General features: G+C 43.5%; 1 protein-coding gene across 2 annotated transcripts in view; it reads left to right on the top strand.

The window, feature by feature from the left end:
- The window catches only part of WNT7B (Wnt family member 7B), a 153,051-nt gene that overhangs the window by 31,133 nt on the left and 97,583 nt on the right, over nucleotides 1-24,335 (top strand). The gene's annotated exons all lie outside the window — the stretch shown is intronic.

Genomic DNA, 24,335 nt, shown 5'->3' with positions numbered 1-24,335 from the left:
AGGTCGGCCGGGAGCGCAAAGACAAAAATGGGAATGGCTCCCCGGGTCATTTCCTCCTTTATGTTGTATCTAAAAATAGAGTCAGTCCTGCCTAGAATATGGGGCAAGTGTACTAGAGAACCAGTATATCAGAGAACCAGAGAGCGCAGCTGCTTCGTGTCATGTCCCACAGAAATGATGAGTTGCATGCCATTCTAGGGGGTGTCCGTGCAACTACTCCACCTGTTGCTTCCCTCCTCCCCCAACCCTTCTGGGCTACCATTGCAGGGTCCCCCAATTTGTGTGATGAAGTAATAAAGAATGCAGGAATAAGCAACACTGACTTTTTAGTAAGATAAAATGAGGGGGAGGCAGCCTCCAGCTGCTATGATAGTCCAGGCAGGACATTAAATGGTGGAGGGGAGAGGAGCACAGCATCCCGCTGCTGTGATAGTCCAGGCAGTACAGAATCTTTTCTTTAGACATGAAAGGGTGGGGGCTGATGGAGTTCAGCCCCCAGTTGCTATGATGAGGATGTTTACCAGCCGTTCTGTACCATCTGCCAGGAATAACCGGGAGTCATTTCTATTTTTACCCAGGTGCCCCCGGCTGACCTCACCTGAGGCCAGCCAGGAGCACTCACAGGCTGATGACGAGGACGGCTATCAGTCCTACTGCACTGTACCATCTGCCACCGGGGAAGGGAGGGGAGAGGATGCTGCTGTTCATTGCCCCAGCACCGTGTCTACCAGCAGCATGCAGTAGACATATGGTGACATTGAAAAAAGTCAACAAATGATTTTTTTCCCTTTTCTTTTACGGGAGGGAAAGGGGAGTAAATTGACGAGATATACCCTGAACCACCCCGGACAATGTGTTTGACCCTACAGGCATTGGGAGCTCAGCCAAGAATGCAAATGATTTTCGGAGACTGCGGGGACTGTGGGATAGCTGGAGTCCTCAGTCCCCCCTCCCTTCCTCCATGAGCATCCATTTGATTCTTTGGCTTTCCGTTACGCTTGTCACACAGCACTGTGCTGTGCACTCTGTATCATAGCCTGGAGCTTTTTTTCAAATGCTTTGGCACTTCATCTTCTGTAATGGAGCTCTAATAGAACAGATTTGTCTCCCCATACAGCGATCAGATCCAGTATCTCCCGTACGATTCATGCTGGAGCTCTTTTTGGATTTGAGACTGCATTGCCACCCGTGCTGATCAGAGCTCCACTCTGGGCAAACAGAAATGCAATTCAAAAGTTCGTGGGGCTTTTCCTGTCTACCTGGCCAGTGCATCCGAGTTCAGATTGCTGTCCAGAGCAGTCACAGTGGAGCACTGTGGGATACCACCCGGAGGCCAATACCTTCGATTTGCGGCCACACTAACCCTAATCTGATATGGTAATACCGATTTCAGCGCTACTCCTCTTGTCAGGGAAGAGTACAGAAACCGGTTTAAAGAGCCCTTTATATCAATATAAAGGGCCTCGTTGTGTGGACGGGTGCAGTGTTAAATCGGTTTAACGCTGCTAAAATCAGTATAAACACGTAGTGTAGACCAGGCCACAGTTTTCAAGTACATGAAAGGTTGTTACAAGGAGGAGGAAGAAAAATTGTTCTTCTTAACCTCTCAGGATAGGACAAGAAATGGCTTCAATTGCAGCAAGGGCAGTTTAGTTTGGACATTAGGAAAAACTTCCTAATTGTAGGGATGGTTAAAAACTGGATTAAATTGCCCAGAGAGCTTGTGGAATCTTCATCATTAGAGATTTTTAAAAGCAGGTTAGACAAACACCTGTCAGGGATGGTCTAGATCAGTGGTTCTCAACCTTTCTAGACTACTGTACCCCTTTCAGGAGTCTGATTTGGCTTGCATACTCCCAAGTTTAGACCAACACATAATAATCAGACATAAAAATACAAAGGTATCACAGCATACTATTACTGAAAAGCTACTTATTGTCTCATTTTACCATATAATTATAAAATAAATCAATTGGAATATAAATATTGTGCTTACATTTTACTGTAAAATATATAGAGCAGTATAAGCAAGTCACTGTCTGTGAAATTTTAGTTTGTACTGACTTTGTTAGCGCTTTTTATGTAGCCTGTTGTAAAACTAGATGAGTTGATGTACCCTTTAGAAGACCTCCAAATACCCCCAGAAATAAACTTACCCCTGGTTGAGAACCACTAATCTAGATAATATTTAGTCCTGCCATGAGTGCAGGGGAATGGACTAGTTGACTGACCTCTCAAGGTCCCTTCCAGTCCTACTATTCTATGATGGGAGAATGAAAACAATAAAACATGTCTGTGGTGGTATGCAGAGACAAGCAATCAGTCTTGGGCCTATGCATGTGTGAGATGCTTCGTTTCATTAAGAAGAAGTATACCACAGAGAGACAAAAAGATTACACCAGAACCATATATGAAAGAATGAATAGCATCATATGAAGATGTATTCACAATAAATGGGTGCCTCCCATTGACATACAAAATAGAGTTAAGAGAAAATGCAGAACCTGTGGTACATGCTACACAAAAAGTTCCACAAGCTTTAAGAAAAGGTTAGAAGAGCTGCAAAATATGACAACAAAGGATATCATTCAGAGAATAGAAAAAACAACAGATTGGGTTCATTCCTTAGTAACTGCAGAGAAAAATAGGCGGGAGAACTGAACAAAAACATCATAAAAGAGAGCACTTCCATTGGCCCACAAAGAGTGAACTATTGTCTGAGATGGCAGGAGCCAAATTCCTTAGCAAATGAGATGCCTCACAGGATTTTGGCTGATCCCTCTAGACACTGAGAGCTCCAAAATCTATGCTTTCCACACATGTTTTGGCAGATACTGCTTCCTAATACTGCCTTTCCAAATCATAGAATCATAGAAATATGTTCAGTTCCAGAAGTATTTCACTGTACAATAAGCTAGATGATAGAGGATCTAGCAGGCATGAAAGTACGCACTGATGACATAATAATTTGGGACAGTATGGCCATTGAACATCAGGAAAGACTGAGGAGAGTACTGTAAATTATGAGCGCTAATAACCTTAAGCTGAATAAGGTCAAACAGAAATATCAGACCTGGGAAAGAGATTGACTTCTAAGGGACTCTTGCCTGATGAATCAAAGATTCAAGCAGTTCTGAAAATGCCAAGACCTGAAGATAAAAAGGGAATTCAAAGGCTGCTAGGCATATGGAATTATGTAAGCAAGTTCATACCTGACTATACAGCTCCCACAGCTTTCTTTAGACATCTCCTCCAGAAGGTCATTGAATAGGCTCAAGCAAACAATATATGTTTTAATATGGCTACATGTAAATGTATACAGCTAGGAACAAAGAACACAGGCCATCCTTACAGGATGGGGGACTATATCCTGGGAAGCAGTGACTCTGAAAAAGATTTTGGGGTCTTGGCAGATAATCAGCTGAACATGAGCTCCTAATGCGATGCTGTGGCCAGAAAAGCTAATGCAACCCGTAAACGCATAAACAGAGGAACCTCAAGAAGAAATAAAGAGGTTATCCTACCCATGTATTTGGCACTGGTGTAACCACTGGTGGAATACTGTGTCCAGTTCTGGTGCCCACAATTCAAGAAGGATGTTGATAAATTGGAGAGGATCACTAAAGGTCACTAAATGGGCATGGTTGCCAGATCATGAAAGAGAGTACAATGATTTAACATACATTCTGACATCAGATTCTATGATTCTATGATTCTATAGTCTGCATCAGCTCCAGTGCTGCAATTTTTTCACCCATTGAAAGACATCTAACTCTCTGCAGATGCCGTGATTGATAGTCCTGCTCCCAGTCCTCCGCAGTGTCATGGAACTGATTGGTTGCCAGCCTCCCATGTATGGCTAGGGCTACACCAGCTGCAGAGAAGATGTAGGCACAAATAGAAAAAGAAACATTAGCTCTGGCATATGGATGGACAAAATTTCATGACTTTGTCTGTGTCATAGCTTCAAAGCAGAAATTGATCACAAAAGATGGACCACAGTACACAAAAAGGGACTTGGAGAAGCACTACACAGATACAGTAGTAGGATGATTCCTGCTATAGGATGATTCCAAGCTGGATGCCTCTTGGGAACGACAAACACATTCTCATGAGTATATGCTCCATCTGTCAGTGCACAGCCTGATAATCTGGAACAAGTAGTAACCATGCATATTAACACGATAAAAGTGTCACATGTATCTCCAAGCATATGGGATGAAATGGAGACAGAAACAGCCAAAGATGAGATGCTTCAAGTAATAATAAAGGAGTAAAACATCACCACTTCCCACCTGCTTATTCCCACTATAAAGATGAACTTTAAGTCATCTCAGGAGTGCTTTGGAAGGAGACACGAACTGAGATTCCCACAACAATGAGAAGGAAAATACAGGAATGAATACATGAAGGGCATGATACATGAAGGGAATGAAGAGCTAGAGAAGTGGTATTCTGGCCACAGCTGACTAGAGACATCAAAGAAATGGTGAGCAGGTGTTGAACAGGTCAGAAGTATAGAGATTCTCAGCAAAGAGAAATGAAGGTTACTTATCTGTATTGGGAGTTCTTTGGGATGGCTCTGTATATTCATATTTATGGGTATTGTACCAACTTGTGGTGCCTTGAGGTAGATCCCTCTTCTAGCAGTATCAGTAAGAGTGCTCTTGCGCCCCAGTCCCTCCCCTCAGCATCTAGATCTCCTGAGGGCAAGGCTGTATGGGAGGGCGGGGGGAGTGCCATTGTCAGCTCAGTTCCTTCCACTGCAAAACCAGAGACACAATATAAGGGGTCCGACAGAGAGGGGCAGAAGGGTGGGAAGTGTGAATATGCAGACCCATCTCAAAGAACTCCAGTTACAGGTATATAACCTTCATTTCTTCTCTGAGTGGTTATGCATATTCCTTCATATAGGATAGATTGATATGCGGTGCTGATACTAACCTGGAGGTGGGAACACAGTTCTAATTGAATAAAGATGGAAGCAATGCCTTACCAAACCCGGTATCCACTCTAGAAGTCAAATCCAGACCATAGTGCATGGGGAAGGTGTGTATGAATGTCCAGATTGCGGGTCTGCAGTTCTCAGAAAAGCAAAGGAAGTCACCACAGCTCTAGTGGAATCTAGCCAAATTGAAGGAGGCACAGGAACTTTTGCTAATGTGTAACATTCAGCACTAAATTGCTTAATCCACCAGGAAATAGTCTGAGAAGAAACTACATGCCCCATCTTGTTCTTGGCACACAAAACAAACAGTCTAGACATTTCACAAAAGCTTTTAGTTCTCTGAAAATAATAGGCAAGAGCCCATCTGGCATCCAATTTATAGAATACAGGTTCTTCTTTATTAAAATGTGGCTTACGGGGAAAATGTAAATTAATAGACTAATTAATGTGGAAGTCAGACACCACTTTTGGTAAGAACCAATGATCTGGTTTAAGGACTACCTTGTCCTTAGGAAAAGAAGCAAAAGGTAGATCAGCCATGAGATTCACTCACTCTCCCAGCTTACGTAAAGGCAAAAACTGAAGGCTATTTTCATAGATAAATGGTTAAATGAGCACTCAGACAATGGTTCAAATGGAGATTTCACCAACATGCTTAACACTACATTGAGGTCCCAAGTAGGTACAGGGTCTGTAACAGAGGGCTACATATTTGATAAACCTTTCATAAACTTTTTAACTGAAGCATGAACAAACTGCCATCTACCATCAACTAAAGTATTTTATGCAGAGATGGGTGCCAAATGTACCTTTAACAATGAATTAGATAACTCTGGATTGTTTTAAATACATTGAGTATTCCAGAACAGAAGAAATGGAAGCTGATAGTGGACTGTTTTCTAAAGTTAACTAGCATGTCTTGGCAGGTGCCTTCTTTAAGGTGCCACCGGACTCCTCATTGTTTTTGTGGATACAGATTAACACGGTTATCTCTCTGATACTTGATAGCATGTTTTGCACAGGTAAAGAACACGACTGCTTAAGTGCGGACAGTCAAAGTCTGATCACCCATGCTATCAGGTGAAGGAACTGAGGGTCTGGGTCAAAGATCCTGCCCCCATCTTGGGACACATGATCTGAAGACAGAGGGAGGTACATAAGGACTCCCCCAGACAGCTGAAAGAGATCTCTGAACCACTACTAATGTGGCCAAGCCGGGGCAATTAGTACCATCCTTGCTCTGCCCTGATGCAGCTGCCTTATTACCTTTTGTATCAAGGAAAAAGGAGGGAAGGCATACATCAGACCCTTTCTTCAGCACAGCAGGAAAACATCTGATAAACAGACAATCTCTGCTTGCTCTGGAACAGATACGGTGACACTTTCTGTTGAACCTCATCACAGAACAGATCCACAATTGGTCAATACCATCTGGAAAAAATGGTCTGACCCAAATGATCCTTTAGGGACTGCTTGTGCACCTGGGAGATTTCCCTGCCAACGTGATCTGGAACTATATTGTTTTCCTCTTCCAGATGCATTGCTACAGGCTAAATCTTGAGGCAGATACACCAATCTCACAGATTTATTGTCTCTGCATACAAGGCGGTGGAGTGGGCACCGTCCTGCTTGTTGATATATTGTGGATATATTGTCTGTTACTAAGCATGCTGCCTTCCCCTGTAGATGCAGGAGGAACCATCTGAGCATCAGGTGGGCAGGTCTCAGTTCCAATATGCTGATGTGCAATGTATCTTCCCTGGAAAGACCAGTGCCTCATAACTGTTAAGTGACTCAGATGTGCCCCCCACATCAACCATTGACAGACACATCCAAAGTCACCGCCCAGGATGGACCCAGAGGCTTGAACTCCATACCCTTGAGTACATTCATCCAGCTTGACCATCAGTCTAGAAAGGCTATGAGGTTCTGGGGCATGATGATCCGATGCCTCTGATCTGAGGCAGCTGTAGACTGTCCTATATTGGACTGTAGACCCGGGAAATCCAAAAAGTGTTGCATAGGTCTCATTCTCAGATGGGCAAAGGGAGTCGTGTGTCGTGGCTGCAATAAGCCTAATGAGACCATGGAAGAATCTTACTCTCTGTGTGGGGCAGCTTCAACAGGCATTGTTTCATTCTGAGAAACCTGTCTCCCTACTACTGAGTCCAATATGGTATCTACAAAAGGGATCATTTGTGTAGGACAGAGAATTGACTTCAGAAGGTTGAGGAAAATCTCTAGGTCTGAGAAAAGGCCCAACAGGTCCTTATGAACACTAAAGAGGAAGTGAAGGGCCTCCTTCAAGTAGAAGAGATCAACCACAGAGATCGGGCTGTTAATCTCATGTTCTCAAGTTTTTAAGAACTCATCAGTTTTTTCACTAAGAAGATCTTCCCCTTTAAAGTGTCCATAGATAATGAGGAGAACTGAAGCCAGGTTTGCCTCTGGATGGTCAACAATGCTCTGGCAACAGAGTACAAAGCATCCAAAGGAGGCCTTGAATAAAAGTTTAGCTGCTTTCTGATCCTCCAGTAGATGATATTTGCCAGCCTTCTCCTATCAGCAGGTAAATCTTGGAGGAAGGACAACATTTTCTCCTATAGATGGAATGGATAATAGGCCATGACTACCCATTAATTTGCTACCCTCATACTGAGCTAGGAGGATGAGAATACCTTTCTCCCAAGAAATCCATCTTTCCCCTTTCTTTATCACCTGCGGTGGGGTGGAATTCTCTGATTCTTGCCCTTTTGCTGGCATCAACCACCACCAGCGAGTCAGGCATGGAGGTAGGGTATGGAAGTGGGGGAACCTTTCAGAAGGTATCTGATACAATTTGTTCTCTTTCCAAGAGATTGGTTGAGAAGAGGCAGGGCTGGACCATACTGCTTTGGCCAGCTGTAATAGCCCATCCAGGATGGAAAGTGTCTTGGCTGCAGCACCTAATATATAAAATATCAGGTGGGAAGTCTCTTCCACTGATATTGCAGGGAGATTCAAGATGGATATAATCGATCCACCAGATCATGGAACTCCATAGCATGCTTGGAAAAGGAGGAGGCTGTTGACACCCCCATATGTTTATCTGTCAGCAGCTCAAGCTCTAGGTCAGTTTGTCAACTGCTCAGAAAGAGGGGCTCTCTCTTCATCCTCCTCCCTGGACAGTGCTATAATGTGTATATTAACCAGCCGATGGGGGAGAGGCAGACAATTAAACAAGGAAATGTATGGCTGTTCCAGGGTTGCGTGGTGAGCTGTTGCCAACTGTGGAAAGTGAGGATCTGTGGAGTTATTGCCAAGTTATATGCACGTTCCCTGAATAAAAAGATTATTAATGCTCTAGGAAGTTTGAGTACATCTGGTTTACACTACAACCTATGGTGATGAGGTGGAGCTGAACTTAAGAATGAAAAAAGAGGAAAATAAATAAGTCTGGGAAGTTATCTGTAAGTAAGGCCTAAAAACTCTTACAGACAGGATAAATGGCTCCAACATTTCACCATTTAATTCACAACACCAGACTTGGGAAGAATATTATCTTATTTTTCCAATGCTCATGATGTTACAGGTGAAGGTCAGAAGAAAGCTATCATAAACAGCAGTGTAGAGGCCAAGACTTACAGGTTTATGAGGGACCTTTTAACCTCTGAAAAGTCTGGAGATAAAATTTTTAATGAGCTAGTCAATCTGTTAAAAAAACATTTCAATCCAGCACCCAGTGGAATAATAGAATGATTTAAGTTTAATTCCCGGTCAAGGAAATCTAGGGAGACAGTAGGAGGATTTGTGGAAGAACTGAGGACGTTCTCTCAAGATCATAATTATGGTGTGACTTTGACAAACGCTAAGAGACAGATTAATTTGTGGCATTAATGATGACAAAATGCAAAGGAAATTTCTGTCTGAACCACAGTTAACATTTGAAACAGCTCTGAAATTGGCCCAGGCTATGGAATCTGTAAATAAAAATGTACAGGATTTACAAACACAAGCCACAGGAGTTGGGATGATGAAAACAGCATGCAGGAAACTCAAGGTATTATATACAAAATTGCAAGGCAATCTAGAAAACAGATCCAATCCATTAGTAGAGAGTGTTATTGATGTGCATGCAATCACACCCCAATGTTCTGCAGATTTAAAAATGTCACTCTTGCAGATTGACTGGGCACATTCTAATACGTATTGAAACCCAAACCAAGAAATCAGACACACAAAACCATGATACAATGCTATAGCCAAGCTACCTTTCACGTATGTGAGGAGGACAACAGTATATTAAAAAAAAAAAAAGAGAGAGAGGAAGTAGATTATGCTATCTACAGTATAACTGATCTTATTTGAGAAGATCATTGATTTTTCAGAGAAAGGAAATGCAGTAGCTCTAATCTATCTGGGTTTCAGTAAGGCATTTGATACAGTTCCACATGGGAAATTAGTTAAATTGGAGAAGATGGGGATTAATATGAGAATTGAAGGGAGGTTAAGGAACTGATTAAAAGGGAGACCACAACAGGTTATACTGAAAGGTGAACTGTCAGGCTGGAGGGAGGTTACTAGTGGAGTTCCTCAGGGATTGGTCTTGGGACGAATCTTATTTAACATTTTTGCCAATATGGAGGAGGACCGGGATATTATACAAGAATATCTGGACGACCTTGAAAACTGAAGTAATAGAAATGGGAAGAAATTTAATAGTGCAAAGTACAAGGTCATGCATTTAGGGACTCACAATAAGAATTTTTGCTATGAGCTGCTGACTGATCAGTTGGAAATGACAAAAAAGGAGAAAGACCTAGGTATATTGGTTGATCATAAGATGACTGAGAGCTGCCAATGTGATGTGGCTATGCAAAAGGCTAATGCAGTCCTAGGATGCATCAGATGAGATATTTCCAGTAGAGATAGAGAAGTGTTAGTATCATTGTACAAGGCACTGGTGAAACCTCATCTGGGATACTGTGTGCAATTCTTGTCTCCCATGTTTAAGAAAGATGAATTCAAACAAACAGTTGCAGAGAAGGGCACTAGGATGATCCAAGGAATGGAAAACCTACCTTATTAGAGGAGACTTAAAGAGCTTGGCTTGTTTAGTCTGTCCTTAAGAAGGCTGAGGGGAGATACAGTTGCTCTCTATAAATACATCAGAAGGATAAATACCAGGGAGGAAGAGGAGTTATTTAAGTTACGTGCCAATGTGGACGCAAGAACAAATGGGTATAAACTGGCCGTCAACAAGTTTAGGCTTGAAATTAGGTGAAGGTTACTAACCATCAGAGGAGTGAAGTTCTGGAACAACCTTCCAAGGGGTGCAGTGGGGGACAAAAAACCTAACTGACTTCAAGACCGAGCTTGATAAGTTCATGGAGGGAATGCTTTGACAAGACTGGCTACAATGGCATGTAGCTGATCTGTGACTGCTAGCAGCAAATATCTCCAATGGCTGGTGATGTTGACACTACATGGGGACCGCTCTGACTTACTACAGTGAATTCATTCCCAGGTGGGTCTTGCTCACATGCTCAGGGTTTAATTGATCACTTTATTTGGGGTCAGGAAGGAAATTTCCCCAGGGTCAGATTAGGAGAGACCCTGGGGGGTTTCTCCTTCCTCTGCAGTATGGGGCATGGGTCATTTGCAGGTTTAAATTAGTATAAATGGTGGAGTCTCTGTAACTTGATGTCTTTAAATCATGATTTGAGGACTTCAGTAACTCCACCAGAGGTTATGGGTCTATTACAGGAGTGTGTGGGTGAGGTTCTGTGGCCTGCAATGTGCAGGAGGTCAGAGCAGATGATCATGATGGTCCCTTCTGGCCTTAAAGTCTATGAGTCAATCATCAAATGAGGTAGCTAAATGGGCAATTCAGTCATTTAAAGAGAGTATTAAAAGAATACCTGGAGGTGCTACAAATATGAAAGTGTTTTGTTACCTGTTTAATTGTCAGATAACACCACAATCAAGCACAGTTCTGTCCCCAGCAGAGATGTTAATAGGAAGAAAACTAAGGGCAAGGTTATACCTTATGCATCCATACTTAATAGCAAAAATACAAGGGGGGGAAACAGGAGCAAAAGCATCAACATGACAAACATGCTAAAGAATGTAGTCTTATTGCTGAAGAATCTTTTAATACTAAAAAAATTGGTCTGGTTTCAATTGGATGCCAGCAACCATTCAAGATATTACAGGACCAGTCTCCTACACAGTAATTCTGGAGGATACTAAGGTTGTGCTCTGACTTGTGAATACGCTAAGGAAAAAGGATTGTGGTTAACTCTGGAGACATTAGTACAGCAGCAATGGAATTGTCACCTGAGAATGCCTAATTAGGTTCATTATCAGTTTCTGGAAGTCTGGAGGGACAGTATTCAGACAGACTCTTGGACAGAATGTTCAAGTTACCACATCACAGAATAACAATTTTGAACCAAAAGTTGATCCAAAATATGCAACATTGGTGTCAGTAGCACCTGTTGCAGAGGTTGAATTGAGGCATTCTGTATGGGAGAAGTGTCCACCTACCTATTTTAAAAGACTATACAGTGTATCAGTGACTGAGTTCCTATTTATTTCATTTATTTATTTATTATTTGCAATTTGAAATGCATTATTTTTGATTTTGTTAAGTTGTGTAGTAAATATTTAAAAGGGGGAAATGTTATAATGTGCATAATAAACCAGCCACTAAGAGGAAAGGCAGACAGTTAAACAAGAAAATGTGTAGCTGTTCTAGGGTAATGTGGTGCATTATTGGCAACTGTGGAAAGTTGCAGTCTGAGGTGCTATTGCCAAGTTACATGCTTGTTGCCTGAATAAAAAGTGTGTTACTACTCTAAGAAGTTGGAGACTGTCTTGTTTATGCTACAAGAAAGAGAATATCTGGTGCCATTGTCTGTAGTGTCACTGAATCCAAAGGGATCGGCTCCAAGTACCTTTGGGCTCTCGTATTCTTTGCAGATGACATACCTCTCCATCCATATGCAGTTTAACTGAAGAGTCCTGACATGGCCCCAAAACTGCCCTGGTTCCCAGGACTGCCAGTCTCCCTAACAAACTGGATTTGGGAACGTACCAGAAGGGGATGGATCGAACCTTGCTTCATGTCTTTGCTTTCTTTCTCTATCCTCCTCTCCTGAAAAGGATCTGGATCTGAGGAAAGAGGACATAGGAGATAGCAACAAATCTGAAGGTGAGAATGGAGATCCCACTATTTGTGGAGACCCAGACGGAGTCCTAGCAGGAGGCAGCAAGAAGTGTTCTGGGAAAGATCCAGAAATGGGATCTGGGCTCTTCTTCCCAGCAGGAGACAATGAAGGAGACCCTGGAACTGAAGGCTCCTACTTTCTTTTATGTGCTGTATGCTTCACACCTGGATCCAAGAGATGTCCCAGAGCCAAAAGCTGGGCTTGGGCTGCCATAATGAGAAAACTCTCTGGAATCAAAATAGAGGTTGTTTCAGGAAACAATAGCGTGTCCAAAGGTTTGAATATCATTGGATCTGAAGATACATGTGAATGAATCTCCTTCATTACTGAAACTGAAAGAACAGGTCTCAGCTTAAGAGCAGTAGAGGTCCTATCCAAATCGTACAGATCCAAGAGTTCTGATGTGTGGTAACTGGCCCTGCCAATATTGGCCATCTTGTTCCTATGTTTCTTTTTCCTTCGCACAGCCGCATCCAAGTCTGAAGGTGCTTGTGGCCCTTGTTCAGAGGCACTGCTTGCATCCATCTTCCAGGATCTGGAAGAAGCAGTTAGAACTGACCTTAGTCCTGCAATGGCAGGATTGATGTCAGGATTAGATCACTCTGAGGCATGTGGTGTGGCACCAATGATGGCTGAACTGGTCCTCAACCTTTCTTCTAGAAATGGGGTGGTGGTATCTGATTATGAGACCCTTGGGTCAGACATATATTGCCTTGTGGATTGGACTGAGTGAAATGCAGGAGCCACATCCAGCACTGACAGGGGCTGTGGCTTCTTGGAACCCTGCAGTTGACTGGAACCAACTGAGGATACTAGGGCCAAGGCTGACATTTTAGAATTTGGAACAAAAGTCTGAATGGGTGCAGAGAGACTATCCTCAAGGGCTCGCTTGAGCAAAAGGAACTGCAAATGAGTTTCCCTATCCTCATGGGCTCTGAGGGGTGGACATCCGACAGATCGAACACCCAGACAGTGAGTGGCCTTCTTCCAGACACTTAAGGAAGTGCATGTGGTTGTCTGATCCTGGAAAGACAGCTGGCAAGAAGCTCTTAAACCCAGATGTTCTGGTTTGTTCGGTTCCACCATACCCTGGAACTGGTGAAATAACAAAACTGCTTACTGAGTAACTATCTAAACTAACACTGATTGTAGACATGCGGACTCATCCCTGCGGCGCCTCCTGCTGGTAACTTCTGGGAATTAGCTTGTTCCAGGTCCAGAGTACCCTCTGGAGGCCAGTGATCCACCTGTTCTCTGGCCCCCGTGTCCCTCCCTGGACCCCGGTACCCTTGTACCTGGGGTGCTGCCCCCTGGCAGTAATCCCTTTCTCTTTGGGTCTCCCCCTCCCAGGGTAACCCCACCCTCTATCCCCACCTCACCTCAGTATATGGCTATTGCCAGTCATTGTGTAGCCCCCCACGCCCTGGGGCAGACTGCAATATCAGCCTACTAATCACTGGCAAGGTTGGGTTTGGACCTGCTGCCTTGGCCTACCCCTGGGCTGCCCTCTGCAACCCCCAGTACCTGTTGCCTTCTACTAGGCCGGAGCCTGGGGCTTTCTAGCTTCTCTGTGTTTCCCCAGCCCTGCTCCACTCAGGTACCCCGCCTCTAGCTCCCTGCAGCCAGGCCCTTCTCCCTCTACAGGCAGAAGGAGACTGTTTGGGCTCCTGGCTCATAACCTTTTTATACAGGCCAGCTGTGGCCTGATTGGGATGTGGCCCAGCTGCAGCCACGTCCCAATCAGCCCAGCTTAGCAGCTCCCAGCCACAACCTTCCTCCAGGGCTGTTTTAAGTCCTTCAGGGCAGAAGCAGGGTAACCACCCTGCTACACTGATTCACTAGCTAGAAGCACACAAAACTCCAGCTTCGAAGAAACCAGAGGGGTTCACATCTGTTCTGGCATGTGCTTGGAAGGAACTGAGATGGAGAAAGAGCTCCACCCCTATATAGTCTCATCTTCAGTGCATCAATATGCTGGGGGGAGAGGCTGGGGTGCAAGAACACTCTAGCTGAACCTGCTAAAATAGGGTTCTACTATAAGACACCACAAGTGGCACAGTACCCATAAGTAGGAACATACAGACTCACTCGAAGAACCACCATTGGTACTACACAAACAACTTACAATTCAGCAAGATACAGTCGGAATAGACTTGTTCACCTTGGGAAGACATGACCACCTGGATAGAATGGACAACTTTATCAGTTTCCCAGAAGTAGTCGCACTTGAAGAGGTCACAGCAGCAACAGTTGTTGAGCACATTAAATCTGTATTTGTACATAATGGAATTCTGAGAACAGTAAAAGCTAACAACAGACCACAGTTCAAGGCTAGGGAATTCTTGGACTTTGTTAAGATGTACAACTTTCATTGTGAGACATCTAGTCCCAGATTTCTTCAAGATAATGGATTAGCTGTATGTGGAGAACTTGCTCAACTACAGAGCTACATCATTGTAATGTGGAAAGTCACCTGCTAAAATCTTCTACAATGGACATATAAATACTCAATTACTAGATATGAGACAAAAACAAAGGATGACTGAGGAATATGTGACAGTGTAGCGGTGTCCCTGCTGGGCCCACCTGGTTCCTGCCCCCGCTGGGCTGAGAAAGTCACTCAGAGTCGTTTGTTGCAGTGCTCACCTGGTGCTTTATTTTACAAGTAGTGTTCCCACCACCGTTTCACCACAATACACACAATCTCTTTCTGCTTGTCTACCAGCAAGAGAGAGGGGACAAGCTACTTCTCCCTTGGTGCAGCTTCCCCTCTTCCCAGTTCCTCCCAGCCTCCTTCCCCTGGGGCTTTTATACAGCCCCAGCCTGATGAACAGCAGCTGTTTCAGCTTCCCCAGTCAGGGCCAGGTGATCTACTCAGCTCCAATTCACCTCCCTTAATTGGAACTGGAGTGACAGAGGGTTGGCTAAGCAGCTTTCTGCTTAGCACCCTGTCACAATGAGGAAAAGACTGGGAAAGTACAGTCAGATGAAATATTACAATAAAAGAGCAAGCCCTTTCCACAGATAGAAAACAAAGACTCAGTGAGAATTTGGCAAGATGGGCACTGGCCAGTCAAGGCTACCATGATCAAAGAAGACTCACTTCACTCATAGCCAGCAATCACAGATGAAGGCAAAATCTTACAAAGGAACTCGTAAGCATCTACTTAGGATACCTGATAACTTGACCAAGATAAGTGAAGTGACAGCAGACATACAAATTGAAAATTAACAAACTGCCCCGTTTTTGATTGTAAGACTAAACAGTCTGTTACAAACAAGGACTTGCCTAAGAAAGTCCTTTCCAGTACAGCTGATTGGAAAGATTTCTGAAATGCCCTAAGAGACTGATTGAGATATGTTAGGTATAGCAACTTTAAGGACCTTTCAGTCAGTTAATATATTTACTTTTTGTTAGTGTTTTTAGTTCAGTAAGGAAAATTTGAGAAGAATCTAAAAAAAGGGAAGATGTGCTATAGACTAGGTCCTCCAGGAACTGTAGAGATGCCAGTTATCCTGTACATGCTATGCAGTCTTTGATTTCCTATGGCACACTTCTTGCTGGGGGCAGAAACAGAGAACCCAAGGACAGAGCAGTTGCAGGCTACAGATGTATAGAGGAACAAAGTTTGTTATTTCACTTCTGTACATAGTTTCTGTTCCTAACAAACAGGCTTGCTCTACTGTTTTCACTGCCCCAAACAGCGTGTGGAATTGCCGCTGTGGACGGTGGGGGCAGTCCATGAGCCATTAGGGCATCACGTGCATTTCTGCGGCGGCGGCAATTCGGTGGCAGCTTCTGTCTTCAGCCGGAAGACAAAAGCTGCTCTGCCTCAGACAGCTGAACATAGAAGCTGCCGCCGAATTGTCATTGCCGTGGAAATGCACGTGCCACCCTAATGGCACACGGACTGCCCCTGCCGTCCGTGGTGGCAATTCGGCATGCTGCTTGGGACACTGGTCTGCTCACTGAGGGATCTCTCACTTTTGCCCTCCATTAAGACTTGAGTTCATATACAAGACTAACATTGCAATATAGCATAGCATTATCAGCTGCACTATTGGGGATTTTCTCCTCAAAGTTAAACTGAGTTTCCTTCTGCCATCTCTATAACTCTATTGGCGGAAGCTAGACATCCTATTGTACTTTATTCCCTGTGCTTTTAAAAATCATCGATGTTTTGACTAACATTCCCTTCTCGGTTAACTAGGTTCCAGTTGCTAAACATGTATCTGAGCTTTTGCTCAGCACATAGCACTGTGTTTTTCTTACAGCATTAATGAACAATCTGTATCTAACTGATTGCTTTGTAAAGTACTTTGAGATACATCTTGAGTATGACAGGCATGAACAAACCCAAGTCCAGTACCGTGCACTCTCATTTTCTTCATAAATACACTTATTTAGGGAGTTCAGACACTGAAGAAAGATTCAGGAAAATTTCACATGTGACTAAGTGAATTTTGTACCTCAACTTTTTTGCCTGGTTTCAGATTTTGTTGCAAAAGTATCATACAGCACTGCTAGAAATGCAGAATTTGTATGCAGTTATATGTGTTTACAATATACACATTATGGGACCAATTTACAAAAGTATCTCCCACTGAGAACAAATATGCTTATATATATGCACAGACAAATGTTTAGAAACTTTGGCTACTGTATCTTGTACTTCTAAGGAGTTTGCATCAAACTGCTTAAAATATAGACAGCCAGATTCTCAGTTGATGTAACTGGAGCTATGCCAGTTTACACAAGATGAGGATCTGGTCCATAGAGTACAGTGTCCAATCTTTCTCTTCCTAATGAATGAAAACTGATAGAGAAATAACACATGAAGTATCTACTGCACGTAAAGTATTTCCCAGCTTAGTCAAATGAGGGTCAGAAACCACCTTCCCATCCCTGTCAGAGGGCTCTCTCCTCTTTGACTAAATCTGCAACTTTTCACTTTCACTGAGATGTGATGTGATGTATGCACAGACGAGCAGGCAAACAGATTTCCGATACCGTGGCAATAGGCACATTATAGACACCTAGATAGACACAGTCACATGCCCAGCAACACATGCTTTTCACACACGTGCTCTCAGCCAAGCAGAAGAGTAAATGCTAACTACAGTGCTTCCAAGTTGAGAACACATGTCTAGGCATACAAAGAGAGTAGAGGTTATTATAACTCTGGACAGCAAACCACAAAGGCATTCAAAGAATCACCACCACAACATTTTACAGAGTATTATTACAACTGTCACCAGCAGCTCTGTCAGAAATCTGAAAATTGCAAAGGACAAAATTTAACTACTGAGAGGCAAGGGAATGTTCAAATTGCATGACAGCTAGCAGACAAATCCCTCATCAACTAGCAGAAAAACCAGCATTTACCCAACACCCTGAAGAATACATGGGAAAAAACCTAAATATTGGAATGTTATTAGTATACGTCTCTCTCCTTATTAGTTCCACATACACAGTCATTATGGTTTTTTGTATCTATTGTCTCTCTCTCTGTTAGGGTGACCAGATGTCCCAATTTTATAGGGACAGTCCCAATATTTGGGGCTTTTTCTTATATAGGCTCCTATTACCCCCCACCCTGTCCCGATTTTTCATACTTGCTGTCTATCTCCCCAACACATATACCAACATATATCCTGTATATGGACCCTCCAAAGCTCAGTTCCTACCTTTGCATCGAAGGGTCTGAACCAAAACACTGAATCCAAACGGTCCTATTATTTTGGGAAAGTTTGAATCACCTCTGAGTTTTGTGGCTCAGGCCCATCTCTACTATTAGGAAGGGAGGAAATAAATGGTTGTGTGGTATGAAGATTTTACTGGAATAGGTTTGGGACTGGCATGTTACCAATAAACAAGATCCCAGGTGGAGTTAAATTGTGTGGCTGGGGTCCTAGATATATATGACAGGCAGGGCTGGCCTTACCAGGAGGCGAACTGAGGCGTCCGCCTCAGGTGCCAGATTGAGGGGGAGGGCCACTAGGACACAGAGTGTAGAAAATTGTGTCTGCTGCTGGTGCATATGTATTCTCTCTGCTGTAGATGCACAGAGATGGTGGAGTGCTGTGCTGGAGGAAGGAGGGCACAAGAGACATAACAGGAAGGCAGGAGAAAAGCTGAGAAGGAATAACAGAAAGCAGCAGGAGCTGCAGGGAGAGAGAGGAGAAGGAGCCTCTCATGTACCTCTCTAGCACTCCCAGGAGCCTGGACTGATTAACACCAGCTTCTCAGGGAGCTTCCTGTTTCCTGCTGCTTCCCTGAACCCACTTGCGGAGAACAGACGGTCAGCTGAAGCAGTAGGAGCCAGCTAGGTCCTTAAGACGCTGATATCTTCCCTCACTCAGGCCCTGCTACCAGCCTGCTTATTTGTCCCCTTCAACTGAGTGTTGAGAGCCACTATAGCTGGCACAGAGCAGCAGTCATGAGTGAAAGAAGAAAACACCTCTCTGGGGCAGCATTCAGAAAAAGAAAGCAAGCAAAGGCTTCTTCTGGCCCCAGTGAGGATGTGAGTGGTGAGGAGATGCCTGATCTTCCAGTTAGTCAGAGTGCAGGTGACCTGGCAGCTACCGCAGCATCCATATCTCCATCTCAAATGGATGCAACCAGGCACATTCCTGAAGAAAAGTGTAGCTCAGACAAGAGTGTGGTGGAGGCACAAGAAACAGCTGCTGCTGAGTTTAGTTCCTTAAGTCTAGATGATTCAGGACTGTGGACCCACTTGAGCAGTAGCCTGAGCGACTTCCTTGTACTGCATGGGCCACAGCAAATGAAAAACTTTATGTTCCCCAAAGACAATCAAAATAAAAGTTTCCATCCAACACATGAAATCCCCAATGGTGACCAAGTGGAGAGGCCATGGCTTATGTACTCAGAAACCCAGAATGCTGCATACTGTTTTTGTTGCAAACTCTTCCAGTCTAATGTTCCAGCTGCATTGGGTTCTACAGGAACAAAGGACTGGAAAAACCTGGCTAGAAATCTGGCATGCCATGAGAAGGCAGCAAATCACCAGAGAGCATTCCATAGGTGGAAAGAGCTTGAGATGAGACTAAGGTTAAAGGCCACCATAGATGATCAGCATCAAGAGAAGATTACATCAAAGTCTCTTTACTGGCAAAATGTTCTGAAAAGGCTCATTTCCATTGTGAGAATGCTTGCTACCCAAAACCTAGCACTGCGTGGCACTTCAGATCAGCTGTATGTGCCAAACAATGGAAACTTCCTTAAAATTGTGGAGCTGATGGCTGAGTTTGATGCTGTACTCCAGGAGCATCTAAGAAGAGTCACCACCCAAGAAATGTACACACACTGCTACCTTGGAAAAACAATTCAAAATGGGATCATACAGTTACTGGCCACAAAAGTCAAACAGAAGATTGTGGCAGATCTGAAGTAAGCAAGATATTACTGTTATTCTGGACTGCACACCTGACATCAGCCATACGGAACAAATGAATTTAATGGTGCGTTTTGTAACAACAGAACCTAGTGAAAATGTCCCTGCAATTGTGACTGTCAGAGAGCATTTTCTACAATTTATTGACATTGATGATACTACAGGAGCTGGTATGATAAATGAGCTTCTTAAAAAGCAGGAAGATATGGGAATTGCGATAGTTGACATGAGAGGACAGGGCTACGATAATGGTGCCAACATGAGAGGAAAGAATAGAGGAGTGCAGACATGGATCTGAGAGTTAAACCCTCGAGCATTTTTGTCCCATGCAGTTCTCATTCATTGAACTTGGTGGTCAGTGATCCAGCATCAGCTTCTAGTGAAGCTGCTGAATTTTTTTAATGTAATTCAAAGCACCTATGTATTTTTCTCTGAATCAACTCATTGATGACAAATTTTGAAGCAACATCTTGGAACATCCTCTCTGACACTGAAACCACTGAGTGCCACACAATGGGAAAGTTGAGTGGAGATGATAAAGTCTATCAAACACCAAATTGGGAAGATAGATGATAACATAGTTGCCATTATGGAGGATAATGCTATGACAGGAACTGTTCATGGGAGAACAGCAGCAGAGGGAAATGGAATCACCAGAAACATGCATAACTTCAAATTTCTGTGTGGCTTAGTGTTGTGGCATGACATACTGTTTGAAATAAATGTTGTAAGCAAGAGACTCCAAGGTGCTGACCTTGATATATCTGGAGCAATGGAACAACTGGGCACAGCAAAGTCTTACCTACAGTCTTACCGGTCAGATGAGGAATTTCAAAACATTCTGAAGTGTGCGCAGAACTTGGCAGAGGAACTTCACACTGATGCTATTTTCCCACCCATTCAAGAATAACCGAAGAATACATTTTGATTAAGAGGCATTGGATAATCCCATAAGAGACCCCAAACAACAATTCAAAGTTGAATCCTTTAACCAGGTGATAGATTGTGCAATACAGTCAGTTGAAGAACATTTCATGCAGCTCAAGGAACACAGCAATATATTTGATATGTTGTATGATATTCCAAAACTCCTCACTATACCTGAAGAAGACCTATACCAGCAATGCAGGGCACTTGAGACTGTGTTGACAAGTGATGACATGCGCAATATTGATGCAAGTGATTTAGGTGATGAACTGAAAGCCCTTTCAAGACACATTTCAGCAGGATCAACTCCAAAGGCTATTCTGGAATATACGTGCACAAATAAGATGACCACCCTCTTTCCAAATGCTTTTGTTGCTCTGCGCATACTTCTAACACTTCCTGTAACAGTTGCCAGTGGAGAATGCAGCTTCTCCAAGCTGAAGTTAACAAAAACACATCTATGCTCCACAATGACACAGGAGAGGCTGGTCAGCCTTGCAATCATCTCAATAGAGCATGAGCTGGCCAAGATTGTGGACCTTCGGGAAGCAGTTCAAATCTTTGCAACCAAGAAGCATGGGAAGCACCACTTTGATTATTCAGCCAGATAAAAATGCCAGTGTTTAGTATGCAGACAAGAAAAGTTACATTTGTTGTTCAGGCATTTTGAAAGTTAAGTGTTACTTAAAATTTTTGAACAAGGCATTTTAAGTTGTTAGTTCTCCTTTATTGGGGTAGGTAGCAGAGCAGTACCATGAGAGGGGTACAACAGGAAGAAGGCCGAATTGAGACCTTTTGAAGTTTTGGCCCAAGCGAGGGAGTATGGGGGTGTCATTTGAGCTCTCAGCCTCAGGTGCCAAAATGTTGAGGGCTGGCCCTGGTAACTGGGACCCCTATCCCTCTCATTGTCTCTGCCTTGTCTGGTCTAATTAATAGATTACTCCGTGTGTTTAATTGATATGAAATTCACATTATGCTGCTCCAAGTTTTCAATGTGCTATAGTGAAAACATTGCAGAAGATTTCTGGGGACAGGTGGGTAAGGTATTAATTGTGACTTTTGACATTCAGGAAGGTGTGCGTGGTGTTTTGGGTATCTAGGAGAGGCAGGCGGAACTTTTGATACTGGGAATGGGCTGCATCTCTTCTTTCCTTCACCCTTCTGCACAGGAAGCAGAGACGGCTTTACATCTGAGGGAGCAGGGTTTGAATTCCATTTTTCCCCACCTCAACAACTATAGCAGTTATTGGCCTGTCTCCTTTCTGCCCCATTATCTTCCCCTACATCCAGCAATGAGAAAAGAGCACATTGCCTGGAGATTTCTGCTCAAATTATCAGCAGCAAAATAGTTAACAACACTGACCATTTCATCAGATTTCAGGATGAGCACCCGGCTGATATAAACAGGGTGGCCCACACTTTACCCAAAACTGTTTTTTCAGGCTGTTTGCAGGCTCAGGTAAATATCACCAAAACAGTTATGGTGTACTGATATTTTGAAAGGCTCGAGACTTACTTTTTAAAAAAATAAACGTTTAGATTCTGGAGCACAATTATGCAACTAATTTGCAATGATGTGTCCACACAGCCATATTATACATGAGGTCCTGTGCATGGGTGGCAAAACCACCAGAGACTTATGCAGACTGGTGCCAACATAATTACCATATAATAATGTCCTCTGCACATGGGGCACAGTTCAGGGCTGCCCGGGGGATGCAAGTGGGGCAATTTGCCCCAGGCCCCAGGCGGTCTAGGTCTTTGGCAGCATTTCGGCAGCTGGGGGCCCTTCAGTGCTGCCAAAGATGCGGCGTGACTGAAGGGCCCCCCGCTGTTGAAATGCCACCGAAGACCCAGACCACCGCAGGGTGAGTACAAGCGCCGCAGCTCCCCTGCTTTGCCCCAGGCCCCCTGAATCCTCTGGGTGGCCCTGGCACAGTTTATAGAAAGAATATTCCAGAAATGCTTGAGTGAGTTTTTAAAAGTTTGATTGTTACTATTGGTCACACCCCTTCTCCCTGTAAAACCAGGTGTTTTTAGTACCACGAGTTCAGAGGCTGATCTTGTGTGTGAGCCCAATTGAATTAGCTGCTACAATGTTGATGACTTAGCAATCAGTGCAAACCAGGAAAATTTAGTTCAGCATCATGCCATCTAAAGTTGGTCTCAGCTACATAATGCTGAATGTGATTTGTTCTGGACTACATTACCTAACTCATTTGTTTACCATCATGTTCAAACATGATTGCATTTTTAAAAATGTAAACCAGCCCCAACTATACAGGGCACAAAGGGAGTGAAAACATGTAACTAAAATAAGAACTTCTAAAATGATCTAAAGCAGCCTACCTGTAATTTATAATGTCACAGTTTTAAAGTGCAATATCTCACAGTTTACCAGGTCTGGCAATAAGGGCTGTATCTCTTTGAAAGAGATAGGAGGGAATTCCCAGTAATACAACATTATAAAGCACCCATTTCTGGCCATGATGGTTTGTGAGATATTAGACCTTAAACCTATTATTGGTCCAGGACTGAGTATTACCTCTTGACCCGGGAAATTCCACATTTTAGGGAAATATGTTTGTATGTGTTTTGGTGTTTCTAGAAGAGCTGCTTGTAGGGCTGGATTCTTAGAAGTTATCCCAGCAGACATGGATTAATGGTAGGTACATGGTAACTACAGCTGCAGTCAACATGACTGTTCAGGTGCTTAAAATTAAAAATTTGCTTAAGTGCTTTATTGGATTAGGGCCACACTGCTCAGCACCTTGTAGAATCGAGCCTATAGCTAGGGTGGTTTATGTGTCAAGAAGCAGAAAGTTGAGTGTCATCATCAACTACTTGTAACATATTATAACTGAACTTCCCATAGTTTGTTATTGCTGCTACAGATTGGTTTTTGTTACATTTTTCTGACCGCATCCTGACTAGTGCAGTTACGTTAGAACTCTGCACTTTCTCAGAACCTTAGACAATTAGGGTCAGATTTTTCAAGAACTTAGCACTTTGGGTTCTGAACTCTTTAGAAAATCTGGTCAAAACTGTCAGAAGAGGGGATGCTGGCCCTTATTTAGGTTCCTGAATACGATTGGAGCTTTTTAGAAAATCTGCCCATAGCTGCGGATAGACTTAGAAATCTTTCCCTGAGCTCTTTGGAAAAATGGCCCTTTGACTCTTCCTTTCACAGTCTGTCTCAACTGGCCATCCATGCGACTAACAGAAGCCTTGTAGAAGTAATCAGCTTCAACGGAAGCCTTCAGGATATCTCACACACATATGTGCACCTATATCCATGATGCACGTTTAGGTAAATGGCATAACTCAATGGCTATTAGCCAGGATGGTCAGGGATGGTGTCCTTAGCATCTGTTTGCCAGGAATGGGAATGGGCGACTGGGGATGGATCGCTTGATGATTACCTGTTCTATTCATTCCCTCTGGGGCACCTGGCATTGATCACTGTTGATTGTCAGGATACTGGACTAGATAGACCATTGGTCTGACCTAGTATGGCCATTCTTATGTTCTTATAACACCCACTTCCACTGCCTCTGCTTACAGAAGGGACATGTCTTCCCTCTCGATCCCAGCTGGCTTTGCTCACAAGAAGTATATACTCCAATACCCACACTGGCTGTGTCTACAGATGACATGGCCCCTCACTCTCCACTCACAATTAGCTCTGCTTATGGGAGGGAGGCTAATGGGAGGAGGGGGAACACCCTTTCTCCAACAGTTCTGATTTGCAGGTGCTGTTAATTTTTTTAATGGTTTTCTATGAGTTGGGTCTGCATTTTCTACTCGCCAGTACAAAGTAACCTCTTGCAGTGT

This window comes from Gopherus flavomarginatus, chromosome 1, assembly GCF_025201925.1.
Source record: "Gopherus flavomarginatus isolate rGopFla2 chromosome 1, rGopFla2.mat.asm, whole genome shotgun sequence".
In the NCBI taxonomy this organism is placed as follows: domain Eukaryota; kingdom Metazoa; phylum Chordata; order Testudines; family Testudinidae; genus Gopherus; species Gopherus flavomarginatus.
Note: the sequence above shows the minus strand (reverse complement) of the source record. Positions and strands in the feature narration are given on the sequence as shown.